Source organism: Acomys minous (assembly GCF_964271855.1).
Source record: "Acomys minous genome assembly, chromosome: 4".
Classification (NCBI taxonomy): Eukaryota; Metazoa; Chordata; class Mammalia; order Rodentia; family Muridae; genus Acomys; species Acomys minous.
In genome coordinates this window covers 30448202-30464809 of record NC_140486.1, presented here as the reverse complement: position 1 = coordinate 30464809, position 16608 = coordinate 30448202, and the positions used below count along the sequence as shown (strand labels likewise).

At 41.4% G+C, this 16608-nt stretch overlaps 1 long non-coding RNA gene across 2 annotated transcripts; it reads left to right on the top strand.

Moving 5' to 3' along the window:
- The first annotated feature begins 222 nt into the window (after positions 1 to 222).
- Positions 223 to 15929, top strand: LOC311595530. 2 transcript variants are annotated; one of them, XR_014778474.1, is made up of 5 exons: positions 223 to 641; positions 4013 to 4177; positions 12995 to 13044; positions 13298 to 13550; positions 14268 to 15929. It is a non-coding gene; the product is annotated as an uncharacterized lncRNA (long non-coding RNA). The 2 variants fall into 2 exon arrangements; XR_014778473.1 differs by lacking the exon at positions 13298 to 13550.
- The last annotated feature ends 679 nt before the right edge of the window (positions 15930 to 16608 follow it).

Genomic DNA, 16608 nt, shown 5'->3' with positions numbered 1-16608 from the left:
AAACTCCTGGCTTTCTACCTTGCATATGTGTATCAAAGAAACATCGCGTGAGGAATGGGCAGGAAATGGGGCTGCTCTGGAGGACACTGTGCTTAGTTTAAGGCAACTTAGCTTTAGAAAAAATGGCATCCGAGTCGGAAGTTAGAAGAGAGTCTGACCGGAAGTGAACACTGAGAAACCAAGGGCACCTAGGGAACGGGTGGAAGCAAGAGAAAGAGCCAACTAAGTATGGAAGGTGTTGGGGAAAAGCACAGGGAGCCAGAAAGAGAGTGCTGGAAGGTGTCAGAACAAACCACGGGAGGGGGAGGGACTGCGGAGTCCGGTACCAACAGCCCAGTGAAATGTTTTAACACGCCCAGAGGCTTAGTCGTGCATTAAAAAGACTGAAATGTGTTCTTTGGGGTTTTCAGCAGGAAGTGCGTGGAGATGAGGATGAGAAGATGTGGAGAGCAGTGATGGGGACAAGCCTGTTTCCAGAGGTTGAGCAAGCAAGTGTATGGCACGGGAGGGACAGTGTATGAAGAGTTCGAAATGACAAAGAACCGAAAGGTAGAGAGTATTAGGTATAGTGCTTAGAGCTTAGATCATCGAGTGGTTCTCAACCTTCCTGATGCTGCATAGTTCCCATGCTGTGGTGACTCGTGAGCATAAAACTATTTTGTTGTTGCTGTTATGAATCATAACGTAAATATCTGTGTTTTCAGATTGTCTTAGGCAACCCATGAGAAAGGATCATTTGACCCCCAAAGAGGTCATCACTCACAGATGAGAACCATCTTTTTTTTTTTTTAAGATGAGAGATAATTAAATATTTTAATAGTATAAGAGGCTAATTGTTCAGAAAATGGGATGGGAAATGGGTTGAAACTGCATCCTAACCTTGTGGTACAGTTTGGGTCTTAAGTGTCACTCCATATATTAGAGACTACAAGCCTGTGGTTCTTTGGAGAAGGGAGTGGAAACTTCAGGAGATGGGGCTTTGAACTCTGCCACAAGCCGAGTGAGATGGGGGCCAGGTGACATTGAACTGGAACATCTGAAATCATGAGCCTTTGACCATTTTAAATTACATCTGATGTATTTATTTTGCCTGCCTATCTGTGCAGGAGCGTGCCTGCACCACGGCAGAGGTGAATATAGTCAGAGGACAACTTGTGGGTGTTGGTTTTCTCCTTCTATCATGCGGGTTCCTGCCACCAAACTCATGTCATCAGGCTTGGGGGCAAGCGCTCTTACCCAGTGAGCTAATTTTGCCAGCCTACATTTTCTTCCCTTAGTTGATGTTGTCATAGCTACAAGAAAGCTGACCAGTGCACCTGGCCTCCATCACTTCCTAAACTCCAGATTCTCTGTTCCTTTTCAGGGCATTAAATCTGTCTCTCTATAAGCTAACTAGTGCAGACCTGGCTGTCTGAGAGTATGCTCTTGATGCTTTCTGTCATCTCTGAAGTCTAGTGATTGATTTATTGGTGCCCCAATCAAACATAAGTGTTTTATTCACTAACAAGAAATGAAGTGGCACGTTGACTTAGACTCCATGCAATGAGAACAGGGGAAAGAAAGGGTCAAAGGTGGCAGCGGAGTGGAATTATCCTTTTGTCCCAATGCCCAGCTCTCTTCTGCAATTCCTGTCCCCTTATGACTTGCTCTGGCAGGGAGTTATCAGCTTCAAAGGGAATAGAATTATCTGGAAGTTGAACAAGGCCAGGAAGTGTCAGTTTGCTCTGGCTTCTGGAAACCAGTGATTTAGGATATTATTAAAATTATAGTATCCATTCCAGAGGCAAAAAGATCAAGAGCTATGTTCAGAGCCTGCCTCAGAGCTTTGCAGCTGCAATCCCTGTTTGTTAGCAGTGGAGGGCAGAGAAGACGGGCCCTGACAGTGACTGTAAAGATGCTCTCTAGTCCAGAGCATGTTCCGCTGATGGCAGCTACTAACCATCCCTTCTGAAAAACTGCTTGCAGGAGTATTTGTCCAGAGCCCTCATAGTCAGGTCCACAAACGAAGCAACAGCAGTTCAGAGGTGGTTCATTTTAAGGCATGCACTTTACTGCAGCAAGGGAAAACAACTCACATTATCTGCTTAGTGCTCACTTGACAGTCTCAATGGAATAGTCACCCACTGTCTCTAACACACCACATCAGAGTGTGCTAAAGCAGGCCCATTCCTGAACAGCCACAAAACAAAATGCAAACCGTTTTGCCACTGAGCAGCTTCCCCTGCTTGGTGAATGATTGGCATCCAGTGGAAATTCTGGGCCCTGAATTAGTATTAGTGTTTAAAAGACTTCCAGCTGTTTGAAAGAGACATCGAAAAGTACTGCACTCCAAAATTGTAACTGGGGATGAGTGGACTGTGTACAAATTAAAAAAAAAAAAGGAAATTAGGATTCATAATAGGTAATATGTATCATTTGTGCTTAGAGACAAACCAAAATTAAAACACACACACACACACACACACACACACACACACACACACACACACACACACATGCATGCATCCCCCCCACACCTTATATTGTCCAAATATATTTGTCAGGCCTGCGATTGGCTGTAGTGTTCCATGGCAGAAATACTTTTTGTTTTCAGGTAGTTTATAATCTGTGATAGATCATGCAGATAAAGGCACAATAAATATCTGAAAAATAATAGCTACAGAGACAAGAATATGAGGGATTTTTGGAAAGAATATAAAAGGTGATGGACTGTCTATCCGGAAGGATTATTGCACAAGGAACTTTGCCATGGCAGCTCACATATCAAGTGAGAACAGAATAAACAGGGGCGCTCCTGAACAGCGAAGAGCTTTGCAGGGAATTGTGGGTGCTAGGAAGTGGATTTGGTTAGGAAGACAATGCAACTGACCCTTAGGGCCCCTCGTTTGCACAAATCCCCTCCCCACAACTGCAGGTATGTATTAGGCATACACTTACCTGTTCTGTTTTAGTTTAAAACAACAACAACAACAATATAACTCTTTACTTTATACATTTTAACCATGATCAGTTCACATCGCTGTTTCTTTCTGGGCCAACTTCCTGTGCCATACTTGCTCTTGTGTTGGGCAGTAGAGTACCAGCTAGAGAATGCCCCTAGGGTTCAAGCAAGGTGGATGTAGGATGCTGTTAGCTTGCCGTTAGTGGGCTATAGCTGTGAGGGCCACATCCCCTCCCCACATGTGTGTAGTTAAGTTGTTCCCAGTCACGTAGTGTGGGAATGGCTTTCAGTAGCAACACTCCTGCGGTCCAGTGTTGCAGGATGCTGTGGTTCTAGGGCTCACACAGGGACATGAACCCTGTCCTACAACACCCAATACCACAAGAGTGGGTGGCACAGGAGAAGCAGGTTTGAAATCAGCAAGAGTAGAAGTTACTCTGGGACATTCTTTTGGTTATTTGACATGTGACACCTTTTATTTTTAAAAACTGTGATAAAATGAACACAACATAAGGCTACCATATTATTAGCATTTTAAGCATAACATTCATTTTAAAATATATATTTTATTAGTTTATTCATATTACATCTCAATTGTTAGCCCATTCCTGGTATCCTCCCATTTCTCCCTCCCTCCCATTTCCCCTTACTCCCTTCCCCTATGACTGTGACTGAGGGCGACCTCCTCCTCCTGTATGTGCTCATAGGGTATCAAGTCTCTTCTTGGTTGCCTGCTATCCTTCCTCTGAGTGCACATTCAGTAGTATTAGATGCAGGCACATTGTTGTGCCATCATTACTGTCGTCCACACACAGAAATCTGTCTAAAATAAAACTCTGTACCTATTTACCCATAATGCTCGTTTCTTCTCTTTTCCAGGTCACATGGACCAATATTTCAAGTTTCTATAAATTTGATTATTCCGGGAACTCATATAACTAGAATCATGCAATATTTGTCTTTTGTGACTGGCATATTTCACTTGGCATGATGTCCTTGCAGCTCATCCATGCTGCCACCTGTCAGAACTGCCTTCTCTCTTAAAGTTTGACTTTCTTCCATTGTCTGCAGGAAGTGCATTTTGTTTCGGTGATAACCTATTTAAGGACATTTGGGCTGCTTTCTGATTTTTGGATATTGGAAAGAATGCTAAAATGAACACGAGTGCCACGGCATCTCTCGAAGCCTCTCCTGTTTTCAAACTTTCAAGAACAACGATGTGTACAAATTTAAGAGGTGGGTTAGATTGTCATCGATGCCTGGTTAATATGGAAATTCTCATCTAAGAAGAATATTTTGTGTGATGTAGCAATGCAGTTAGAAACATAACATATGTGTAACATTTAAAACTTTTATCTTTTTTTTTTTTTTTTTGTCAATTTAACACAAGCTATGGGTATCTGGGATAAGGAACCTCAGTCGAGGAAACACCACTATCAGATTGCTTGTAGGCAAGTCTGTAGGGCGTTTTCTTGATTAATGGCTCAACCTAGTGGAGGCAATGCAACTCCTGGGTGGGTGGTATAAGAAAACAGGATAGCCAAACTACTGAAACAAGCCAGTGAGTAGAGTTTCTTCATAGCTTCAGCTTCAGTTCCTGCCTCTGGGTTCCTGTCCCTGGGTTCCTGCCCCAGCTTCCCTTCATGGTGGTCTATAAGCTGTAAGATGAAATAAGCCCTTCCCTTCCCAAATTGCTTTTGGTCCTGTGTTTATCACAGCAATAGAAAACAAACTAAGACAGTGTTAATGGAAATTGCACCAAGTAGACTCTGTCTGCATAATTTGCTGGCCATTTGTGGCTCTTCTTTTGAGAACTGTCCACATGGTTGGTTTTGTGTGTGTGTGTGTGTGTGTGTGTGTGTGTGTGTGTGTGTGTGTGTGTTTGGTTTCTGCTTTTCCTTATATGTTCTAGGGATGGCCAGTTGGTTTGGCATGCTGACCTCTCTACTGGTGCAGTAACACACACGTGCACACACATGTAATCAGTAAGCAAATAAATGCAATTTAAAAATATTTGTGTAGTCTAAAAATAACCTCCTATTTAATGTACAGTTGGCAAAGATATTTTTTTCTTTCTGTAGGCTACCTCTTCACTCTGGTGATTGTTTCTTTTGCTGTGCAGAAGCCTCTTAATTTTTAGGTAGTCCTATTTTTCCAATTAAAAAAATTTTTTTTTTCTGTACTATCAAAATCCTTTTTGGAAAGTCCCTGTTTATACCCAATTTCCCCAGAACCATTTGTTGAAGAGTCTGTCTCTTATCCAATGTGTGATTTTGACACGCCTCCTCCCGCCTCACTTTTGAAAAGGTCACCGGGTGTGGTGGTACATGCCTTTAATCCCAGTACTCGGGAGGCAGAGGCAGACAGACGGCTGTGAGTTCGAGGCCAGCCTGGTCCTCAAAGAGAGGTCCAGGACAGGCACCAGAAGCTGTGTTGATTTATTTCTAGATTTCTTAGTCTATTCATTTACCTGTCTGCTTTTGCACCAGTGCCATACAGTTGTCTCTTAAATTTTTTTTGGTACAGTTATTTATTTTGTGTGCATGCATGTATGTGCATATGTGCATGCCATGGGATCCCTTTGGATACTAGAGAGCAACTTGTGAGGAGTTGGTTCTTGCCTCCACCATATGTGTCATATGTGTTTAGAAATTTATTTCTTCTAGATGTCCCATTTTTTTTTTTTGAAATACAAGTTTCAAAATGCTTCTCTGGGTCCTGTTGTAATGGCCTCTTTCACCTGTAGTTGTATGTATTGGGTTTCCTCTCCAATTTGGCTAGAGGTTTTGCTTATTCTTACAAAACAAAAATAAAAACAAAAACAAGACCCAAACCTTTTTCTTATTTATCTTAAAGACTGTTTTTTAATTGATTTATATATTATTTTAGTCTCCCTGTCACGAATGCTCTCTGGTGTTTGTTATTATTCCCTTCTGCCTACTGCTGTTGGGTTTGGCTTGCTTGGGTTTTTCTAAGACCTTAGGTTTCCCATTTGCAGGGTCTCTGATTTTTTTTTTTAATTTAAGCATTCATAGCTATGGATTTTCTTCTTATGACTGACTTAACTCTTTATTCAAGGTTCTGGTAAGTTCTATGATCATTTTCATTTGATTCCAGGAAGTTTTAAGCTTCCTCACTTATTTCAATGATTCAGTCATTCAAGAGTGTATTCTTTGGTGTTCAGATATTTGTATAGTTCCCGTAGTTTTTTTTTTGCAGTTGATTTTTAGTTTTATTGTACTGTGAATTGATGTAAGAGAGATTATTTTATTCTTTTCTATTTGGTAAGCCCTGATTTGTGGCTTAGCATGTGGTCTACTTAGAGGAAGTTCCATGGCCGATGATAAGAATGTATATTCTGTTTGTGTTGTATGGAATATTCAGTAGATAATCTGTTAAATCATTTGATCTGATACAGTTTCACCCTGAGGTTTCCTTGCTGGGTTTTAGTTCGGATGACTTATCTAAAGACAACAGTGGGGACACTAAAGTTACTTGATTATTGTATTAGGACTCATATCAGTTTCATGCCCTTTCGTGTTTGTCTTATGAACTTAGGTCCTCCAGCACTTCATGTATATACTACAATTATTGTGTCTTCTTGTTAAATTGCTACCTTTAGTCATATGTAGCACCCTTCTTTATCTCTTCCAACTTTGGCTTTATTCTATCATCAGTCTGTTACAAGGTGAGGGTGGGAAGCAACCACAGGCCTGAGATCTGTACTGGGAGATGACCTGCCTTCCTACGTTCAAGACTGCCTAAGTGTTAATCATCCTGTTGGAATGATGCAGCTGTGAATGTCAAGTGAACTACTGGAGCCTCAGAGCTCCTGACTCTACAGCACTGAATGGCAGACACCACGGCTCCAAAGGTTGATTCACCCAAGGTCCTCAGGTTCAAAGCCATCAAACTCTAGGGTTGTATAGAGTTGTTGATATTCACCCAGGCCACTTAGGGCAGGGCTACCTTTCTGTCACTGCACCATTACCTGAGCCAAAGCCCTGTTAACTGCATTGTTTGGCTTTTCGTGGGCCAGCTTTCCTGCTTCCTACAGTATCCTCCTGGGGCTCTGTGGGTGGTTGAGGTCAGGCTCCCTGATTCATGGCTGTTCCCTGTCCCCAGGCTGTCAGGGCATCTCAGTTTTAAACAATAAGTCCCCTTTGAAGAGGGTGCCCACCCACTGCCCCTTCCCACAGTCATACAGTTTCAAAAGGAGACTCTTCTCCACTGCTGTCCCATCTGTCTTATCAGTTTCTCACCAAAACCTACAACTAGATTTGAGGCTTAAGAGGATTGGTGGCTTGGCCCAAGGACAGACTTGCTGGTCTCGCTGAAGCAGCCTGGATAACCTTTTGGCTAAAGCTCTGCTTCCCTTCTCCCTTCCAGGGGAGGGGACAAGGCTGTAGCTATGTTGGGATTGGCTCATTTCCTTCTGCCACATCACCTGTGTTTTCCTCTGGACTTTCTATGTATCTACCTTTATGACTTTCTAAAGTTCTCCTTATCTTTAGAATAGAATATATATTTTCTTATTCCGACTCTTCTCCTTTACTAGCTCACATCTTTCTTGGAAGTGCGTGTGGTCACATCATCATCATCATCATCATCATCATCATCATCAACAACAACAACAAAACCTCAATAGTAGGCTTGGATCTTTCTGTGTAAACAAGGATGGCCTCAAACTCAACAGAGATCTACTGCCTCTTTCTCCTGAACACCGGCATTAAAGGCGTGTACTATCACACCCACTACCTGTGATCTCTTCTTAAAGAGGGCTGCAAACTGCTCATGTTTTGGTCTAAAAAACCTCAATCCTCTTATTTGAGGTTCCACTGCCAGCCTCAATGTTGCAGCTGGAAGTTTCTTTTCCTCCTCCCCTTGTGAATCCACCCTCTTTCTGTGTTGTGTTTGTGGGTTTTCTGGTGTGGGAGCTTTTTCCACAGAGTACAACATCCAATATAAGATGCTGGCTGCAATGTGGAGTTCTCTTGAGGTAACAGACAATAAGCTGGGGAGGGCTGTCATGTGATATTGGGAGGTTTGTGCCTAATGGAACATAGGCCAGTAGGTGGGTAACAATTTGGCTCTCATACACTTTTTTGAACTTAGTTATCTTTGGTTTGGGGGCAATTTTCCCACACCAGATTCACAGTAGTTGTTGTTGTTGTTTTGTTTTTGTTTTTGTTTTACAACCCTACTCCTGCTCTGCATCATGAGCACCATCTTGATTTTGTTGTTGTTGTTGTTGTCATTGCTGGGAGGAAATCCCTTTCTTTCTACATTTATCAGAAGTGCTCTTTAAGTTCTGAACATGTTTTCTTTTGTTCCTTAAAAATAGATTTTAATGGCCCCTCAGAATTAGCTACTGGATTCATTAACAGCCAAAAATTGAATTCCTGCTTCCCAGGGTGGCAAGACAGGCTGATAATCTTTAATTATTCCCAGCAAAACAAGAGAATGATTTCTGTTATAGACTTTCAAAACAGCAAAGCAAAAGAACACCACAGAGTTAACGTGCTTAGTGAAGGACAGCCTCATCCGTTAGGTCCTGACATAAATGATGAGAATTAAAAGGGTTTTAGAGGTGGAAGCCAACTTAAAGGTGCTTTGGACAACCCTAGAGAGTCTACAGAGGAATAAGGAAAATCCAGGAGGGTGAATACTGCTGTCCAGGAGAGTGAATACTGCCGTCAATCTTGTGGGGTCAGGACCAGGTCTATGTAGACCCTGGCTCAGGGTGGTTTTGCCATATCATATGCAGATTTCATGTTTTGAAGTGATTTTAAACAGAGGTCCTGAATATTGCATTAATATTGTTTTTATATATTGAGATCAGGCAAGTTAGTTTCCCCCTCCCTCCTTTTTTTCTGATCTGATATTAATATGGCCCACTTGGAAAGGCTAGATGAAGTCTCAAGGTTCTTTAGTGTTGAGTATAATTTTCTTTTTTTTTTAATTAATTTATTCTTGTTACATCTCAATGGTTATCCCATCCCTTGTATCCTCCCATTCTTCCCTCTCTCCCATTTTCCCCTTATTCCCCTCCCCTATGAGTATAATTTTCTTTCATCTATATTTTTTTGTAGCCATTTCTCAGGGCTTCTCTCTCCCCCTCTGTCTCTCCCTCCATCTCCCTACCTCTTCCTTCCTTCCTTCCTTCCTTCCTTTTAATGTGCATGGGTATTTTGCCTACATGCCCATATATCTGCAATTACATGCCCAGTGCTGTGGAAACCAGAAGAAGGTGTCAGATCTCCTGGAACTGGAGTTACAGACAATTGTGAGCTGCCATATAGGTGTTGGGACTTGAACCCAAGGCCTCTGGAAGAGCAGCTAGTGCTCTTAACTTTGCCATCTCCATAGAAGAAAAGGATGGGAAAAACAAAACACTGTAAAACAAAGCGCAAGTCTTCTTGAAACATCCATTTGGGGACTAGGTATTACTCCCAAATATGCAAATGCATGCACATTTAATAATAGTACACAGCAACAAAGGCTATCTAAGTTATGATACAGACAGCTGAGCTCAGGGCATTCTGCGTGGGTTAAGCTGGTCCTTGGACCAGGTTCTGATGCATCAGGAGACTTTCACAGATATTTAAGAGCCACAAACCATAGCTTTTAATATCTTCTGAGGGAAGGTCATCTCCATTCATCATGTTGATATTTGAGTGACATGTGAGCCAGTGCCCTAAGCAGCAATGCATCACCTTGATTAAATAAGTGTGCAAGAAAGGAAGACAACACAAAGAGATGGCTTAGGAGGATGCCAATGTCCCAATTCTGGAGACAAGTGGCAGAGTATACTGAAACCAGGCGCAATCTTGTGCTCAGGAATCACCCACTTTTTGTATGCTCTGCGATCTGGGGGGCTGGGGGGGGGGAGAGCAGCAAGCAATATCCCATGACTCTAATCTTCAATCTTCAAAGCAACACAGCAAGTAATATTTAAGGTATATATACCAGTTTCCCCTTGTTTCTTTTTACCCTTTACCCCAGTCAGGGTTGTGGGGGGATAGTTAGGTTTTCCACTGGAAAAATTCCCTTAGCTGGGTATTTGCCTGTGGGCCTCAGGGGAGGACGGAAATGGGAAGAGATAAAGGGAAGTTAATACGAGAGTGTGGTGCATTCCAGAAAGAGGAATGCACACTGCTTCCTGAACATAGTCCTGGGGAGGCAGAAAGAGCACAGAAGGAGAATGTCTTTATGCAGTCTAGACTTCTGGGTGTGGACAGTATCGGAGGTTCTCAAGTCCTAGCTGAGCCCAGAATTAGCAAAATGGTTATGACATCATCATGGAAGTAGTAGATGGGGTCAGGTGGTAACACCTGATCTCTTGGTCATGCCTGTGTGGACAGCAAATAAGATGCCTCCCTTCCAGAAACGCAGTGTGACATTGACCTCCTGAACCTGCAATACATCCAGAGCCAAGGTCCCATCAAAGAGAAAGCCCTGCTTCCGGAGGAACAGGCCTTCAAACAGAAACCACGTTTCTCTTCAGAAGAATTTGTTTTTATTTCTGCTGCCCTGACTCTTATCTCTTTTGTGAGATTCATCCCCTCCATTTCAATTTATTTCCCTCCTCAAATACGCCTTGAACGAACTCTTGTCATTGTTTAAACTACTGACGTCTCACAGGCAGGATTCAAATTTTAAAATGCATTCAGTACTCCCCAGAACAGTGTGGTGCCTTGTGGCTTCCAACCAACTTTCTGGGAACTGCACATAGTCCAGAAACTTCAGAACAAACCATTGATATGACGCTTGGAAGAAACAAACCATTAGCAAACACCACCAGAGCTGTCCTTCAGATGACTTTGGGTTCTCTGCTGGACACGTTCCAGGCCAGCTGCTGTACAGCGGAAACATTGGGACCCTGCTGGAATTTGTGAAATGTGCCACCAAGATTTAACAGTGCGGTGTTAGCTAAACTTGTATCTACTGAAAACAGAGCCATTTCCACAGAAGGCAGGAAATGTTTGTGCTAAGCCAAACACACAGGCTATGTTTGCTGGAGGGAAGGTGAAGAGGGAAGAAGATGTCCTCAGAGGCCAAGTCCTATGCAGCCACCTCGGGATGACTCTTCTAGATTTTGGCTTTAGCAGAGAAGCTACTTCCTTGAGATGGGGCTATGCAGATGGAATGTGTCATGGGTCAGGTCACAAAAGATGGCATTGAACCTCTTAGGGCTTTTCCAGAAAAATCAGTTGCTAGCCTTGCATAGTGAGGAGAGTTCTCTCTCTCTCTCTCTCTCTCTCTCTCTCTCTCTCTCTCTCTCTCTCTCTCTCTCTCTCTCCATCCCTCCCTCCCTTCCTCCCTCTTTCTCCTCTCTTTATATGTGGTAAAATTATGTAACATAAAAATAGTCAATTTAAAATGTACAATTCAGGGCATTTAATATAATCCAACATTTTTCTATATAAAGCTCCAAAATTATTTTCATCATCTCTATGTTTATCTCTCCAAATCTCACCCGGTGGCTGTCACCTCTTTCTCTTCACCCCCATCTCTGCTATTCTGCTTTGTCTCTCTGGTTTTACCTTTTCTGGGTACGCATATAAACAGAGTTGTATAATATACAAACTTTGGTGTCTGGCTTCTTTCTGTTAGTGCAAAGTGTTAGTGCTTGTCACTATTGAACACAAAGGAGTTATCATTTCCTGTGCCGGTTTTATTTTTAACATTTCTTTGTTATTTTGTGTAGTTTGTGTGTGGAGTAATGTGCACGTGTGGGTGCACATGTGTGGAGGTCAGATGACAAATTATGGGAGTCTTTTCTCTCTTTCATGTGAATTCTGGGGTCAGGACTTGGGTAATCAGGCTTGGCAGCAAGTTCCTGGCCTGTGGAGGCATCTCTTCAGCTTTTGATGCACTAGAAAAAGAGTGAAAATGACCTTTGGCTTCACGGCTTCACTTCTGCAAGTATGCCTTGTCGTTTGCAGCTCTGCACCCTCATTCAATGTGTTTCCTGGTTGTCTCTGTCTGCCTTGCCTCCTCATCTCTGGTGACAGGTCATAGTTGCTTTTGGAGTCCAGAAGATGCTGACCCAACATGCTCAGACCTCAGCTCTGTCTACTAAAGTTCTTCCTTTCTTATGTCACCAGTCAAGGATGGACCCTGATGCAGCTGCAGGCTTCCTTCTGAGATCTGCAGGAATGTGCTTCCCTTCTGTCATGCCGCCTGTCTTTGCCTGCATAGCCACCCAGCAACAAACAAAGCCAAGGGCAATGAAAGTACTCTACTTCAACCCCAGGGACATGGGGGCGGGTGTCACTTTTTCTAGCCATATTTAATAAATCATATCTTAAATTATTCTTAAGATTTATTTTTCCTTTTCTAGAGTTTGAGTTGATGCCGATCTTTTACATCCTGTCACTCTTAGGCACCAACCTGTGGCCTAGATATCTTATCCCACGGGACTGAGGCAGGTATATGGAGAAAGGCCATTTCCCCCAGGCCTGGGAAATGCCTAGAGTTCCTTTGGAACTGAGAACTCTGCTTCTCTGCAACTTCCAGTCTCTTTGTGTGTTTGAGCATTGCTATTCTTCCAGAGCCATGGGAAAGGGGGTGCTATGTGTCTCCCCGCTTGCCCATTTATGTCTTTAGCCTTAAGGATTTGTTGTATAACTTTATATGAAAAGATAAAATATGTTAAAAATCCATTCTCTTTGGTTTTGTGACATTAAATACTTGACAGTGTTGTTTTATTTTAGTTCAATAGACTGAAAGATAGAATTGTATATAGTAGCATAGAAAACCATGTGGATCATTTTACCAATAGGACACCCTGAGGAATAATACTGCCTGTTAATAAGGTTTTTCCCATTCAAGCTGTCCTAAGTATTGCAAACAGGAAGATGGAGGATTTAAAAAATCAGAGTGGCTTTCCACCCTCGTTCTTTTTAGAATCTGGTGTTTTGTTAATAAGTATAGAGACTTTCATATTCCCCAACATGACTCAAGGCTTTCAGATGAACTGCTAAACTAAAATTTGATAAAAAGGAATCTAGAAGTGAAATTTCCCTTCATTTTCTCTTTTGAATTAAGGGACAAGAAGACACATTTTAGAAAACTGGTCCCAGGGCACATTCTTTGAGGTAAGAATTTTCTTTTATTAACACGGGATTCCCTTCATATGTGGGCCTTCAGCAAACAGTGCTAAAATATGGCTTTATTAAAGGCTATCCAAGCATGCAGACATTAATGGAGAAATTCAACTGAAAACGTAATTCTGTATTTTTTAAACATTCTAAGTAACCTGGTCAGATATGGCAATGAACGAATTGCTCCTCTGGTCTCTGCATTAGACTGATGCCTAAGCTTCTAACACCTCAACTCATCTGGAAACAGGTTTGTTGCAGATATAACTAGACAAGATGACGTCATTCTGAAACAGACTGGACTCCAATAGAGTACAACCAGTGTCTCCATAAGAAGATGACCTTGTGAAGAAACAGAGGTGCAGTGAGACTGCCCAGTGTCACCAAAGGCAGAAACTGGAGTCACACAGCAACAAGCCAAGGACAGCTAGTGAGCAACCAGAAGCTAAGAGAAAGCAAGAATGATTCACCCCTCAAAAATAAGTCGAGGAGCTTGTTCATCTGTAGGTTGAAAGTCCACACACTTTGCCTAAAGGCTTCCCATTTCTTCCACCTCCCAACCTTAGCAAATGCCGCTTTACTCCCCGAGACCATGAGCTTAAATATTTGAGATTTCATATGGAGGAAAACAAAATTGTAGCCCTTCTCCTTCTGTGTCTGGCTTACTTCACTGAGAATTGTTTTTGTCCTCAGCGTCAGGATGTTTTATTTTTGTGGCTGAATAATGTTGTGCTATAGTTGTATATCACATTTTCAATGGACACCTAGATTATTTACACATTTGGCTATTGTGAGTCATGTTGTAATGTTCCTTGCCTGGAAGTTAAACTTCTGGATAATATGGTAATTCTATTTAAAAATTTTTATATGAAAATCCATACTGCTTCTGTTATTGGCTGTACCATACAATTGCTGGCCACTTTTATGTCTTTTTTTTTTTTTTTTTAAGAAATGCCTATTTAGGTTCTTTTTACATTTTAAAATCAGATGTTTGTAATTTTGCTCTTGAAGTTTTTATACATCCTCATACTTTATTTTATGATTGATACTTATCAGATATATAACTTGTAAATATTTTCTTCTAATGACTAATTTTCTTTTAATGTGCTAAAGTCTGTTTTTACCAAACCCATGAAAGAATCCAAACATGTAAGAATCTGACTGGAAGACACTTGGAGGATGTTGTCTACTTCTAAAAACACAATTATTTTTATTTACAGGTGTACTTGTTTGCCCATTGTGCCATGTGTGCGCACATCAGAGCCTCTGGAACTGGAGTTACAGGAGCCTGTACGTCACTTGACATGGGCACTGGGAACTAAACTTGGGTCCTCTGCAAGAACAGTAAACGCTCTTAACCGCTGAACCGGCTTTCCTGCCCTAGAAGCTGCCACTTCTATAATAGTCCCTCAACCTTGAGAACTGCTGTGATAATTACCTAATGTGTGTTTCTTAATCCTGTTTGCACATCAAAATTGTCTGGGAAGCCGTTAAACCTTCTCGCTCTACACCAATTAAGCCAGCAGCTCCAGGGACAGGATCTAAGCATTGCAATGTCTAGAAGCTCCTCAGGTGACCCAGGTGCAGCCTGGGGTTGGAAGCCAATGGCACATGTCATGTTGTGTCACTGTTGAGTCAGAATGGTCTCATAACAAGATGCAGAGGTGAGCACCCACGCTGGCCCCCATAGTCCTCTGCTTTTTTTTTTTATCTGATTAAAATTCTAGAAAGCCCCAGTGGATCTAAGACCCAGCCTGGTAATTTCATGACAATGCCCTAGATTTTTCTATCAAATCCAATCTCATTTGCCATGTGAAAGACAGCAGCAACTCTAGAGCCAGTTCTGCCCTGATTTAGAATATTCAGCACTACATTCAACAGAATTTGGCCCTAAAGTTTCAAATACTAAAACTTTTTTGAAACAGCAGGTTTCATCTGGACCAGAAAGTTTATCATTAATTGTAAAGTTCCTTGGTCATAGAGAATTACTAGAAGCAACAAAGATCTATATAGTTTTTAACAGCTCCTTCAGCTGAGCAGCAGCCCTGGATATATTGATCACAAACCTGCAGATTCCTCTTTATGCCTCATTGTCCCCACGTTTGGATATAAAAACAAACAGAATTTGAAAGTTGTAGAGCTGGGAGGGACCTCAGGACACTTCTCCAATGAGTGATCTGCTTTTATACTTGTATATTTAATCCGCTAGGACAGCCAGGCTTCCTGGTACCTGCTAAAGTCATAACGACTCTGGCATGGATACCCTTTTATCCAGCCTGTGCTGGCTCTCCCCACCCCTACTCAGTGCCTCCTTTCTTCGCGTTGCTTTCTGTGGTCTTTTGAATCCCCAGTCCCATCAATTCACTCGATTCCTTGCTTCACAGTTTCTGACAGCTCCACATTTGCCTCAAGTCCAAGTGTAGACTCCTTGGGTTCAAATATAACATCTCTGAGCTGATCTGACCTTGTGTCCCTCTGAGGACTCATCCCCTCAAGCTCACATTTTTCACTCTAGATTACAGTCATCCCAGGGTTAAATGTTTTAAATGTAGTACTCTGGATGGATCCTCAAAGCCACTGTAGATTTGCACAAGACATTCATGTCTTCTTATGGTATAAGAAACCCTTCTATTTCCCCATAGGTTTAGCTCATTGCAGGCTATAATGACAGAAAACATCCAACCTGTAGTACAAGGTGAAAAGTGTGAGGGACGCCTTGAACTGGGGATAGAGATCAGATGTGGGGGTTTATATTTCTGAAATAAGAAAACTTTGTATTTCCTTTCTATATAAAAAGCTTCATATTCTAAAATAAGAAAACTTTGTATTTTCTTTCTATATAAAAAGCTGCAAATTCTAAGATAAGAAAAAAGGCAAATGAATTGAGGATAAAAATCTGTGGGGTTTCACAGTAGTAGTGGTGGTGTGTCAATACCATGATTTCTTCTATCATCTATGTTTCTATCTCCCTCTTTCTGTCTTTATATTTCTATTATCTATCACTACCAATTGTCTAGCTCAATGACCTACACTTATCAATTACCTATGATGTGTTTATTATCGTTATCAATTATATCTATTATATTATTTATTATCTAGCTCTGTGTCAATCATCAATCATGTATGTATGTATGTATAGCATGTATGTGTGTATGTGTATGTATGTATGTATCTATTTATCTATCTATTTCTCCACCTACCTATCATTTATCTTCTTATTTATCTCATTAATTAGACCATGGATTCAGAGGCATCTGTTAATGACATTCTTTACTTTATGTTATATAGTTACTATTATTTTACATAGAGCAGACATTTAACTTTAATTTTAAAAGCTGTATAAAAATTTCTGTGCATATTTCACATAATTTTCTTCTCCCAACACAGTAATCTATTCCTAGGCATCTAAGTAAACTCTCTCATTTGCATGTGGTTTTTATTTGTTACACATTATACATTTCATTTTAATAGTTCTGTATCTTTCCCACCATCTTATCTATCATGTAAATTAGCATGCATGTATCAAGTATGTCTTTTTACCTGCTAAAACCATCATACTTT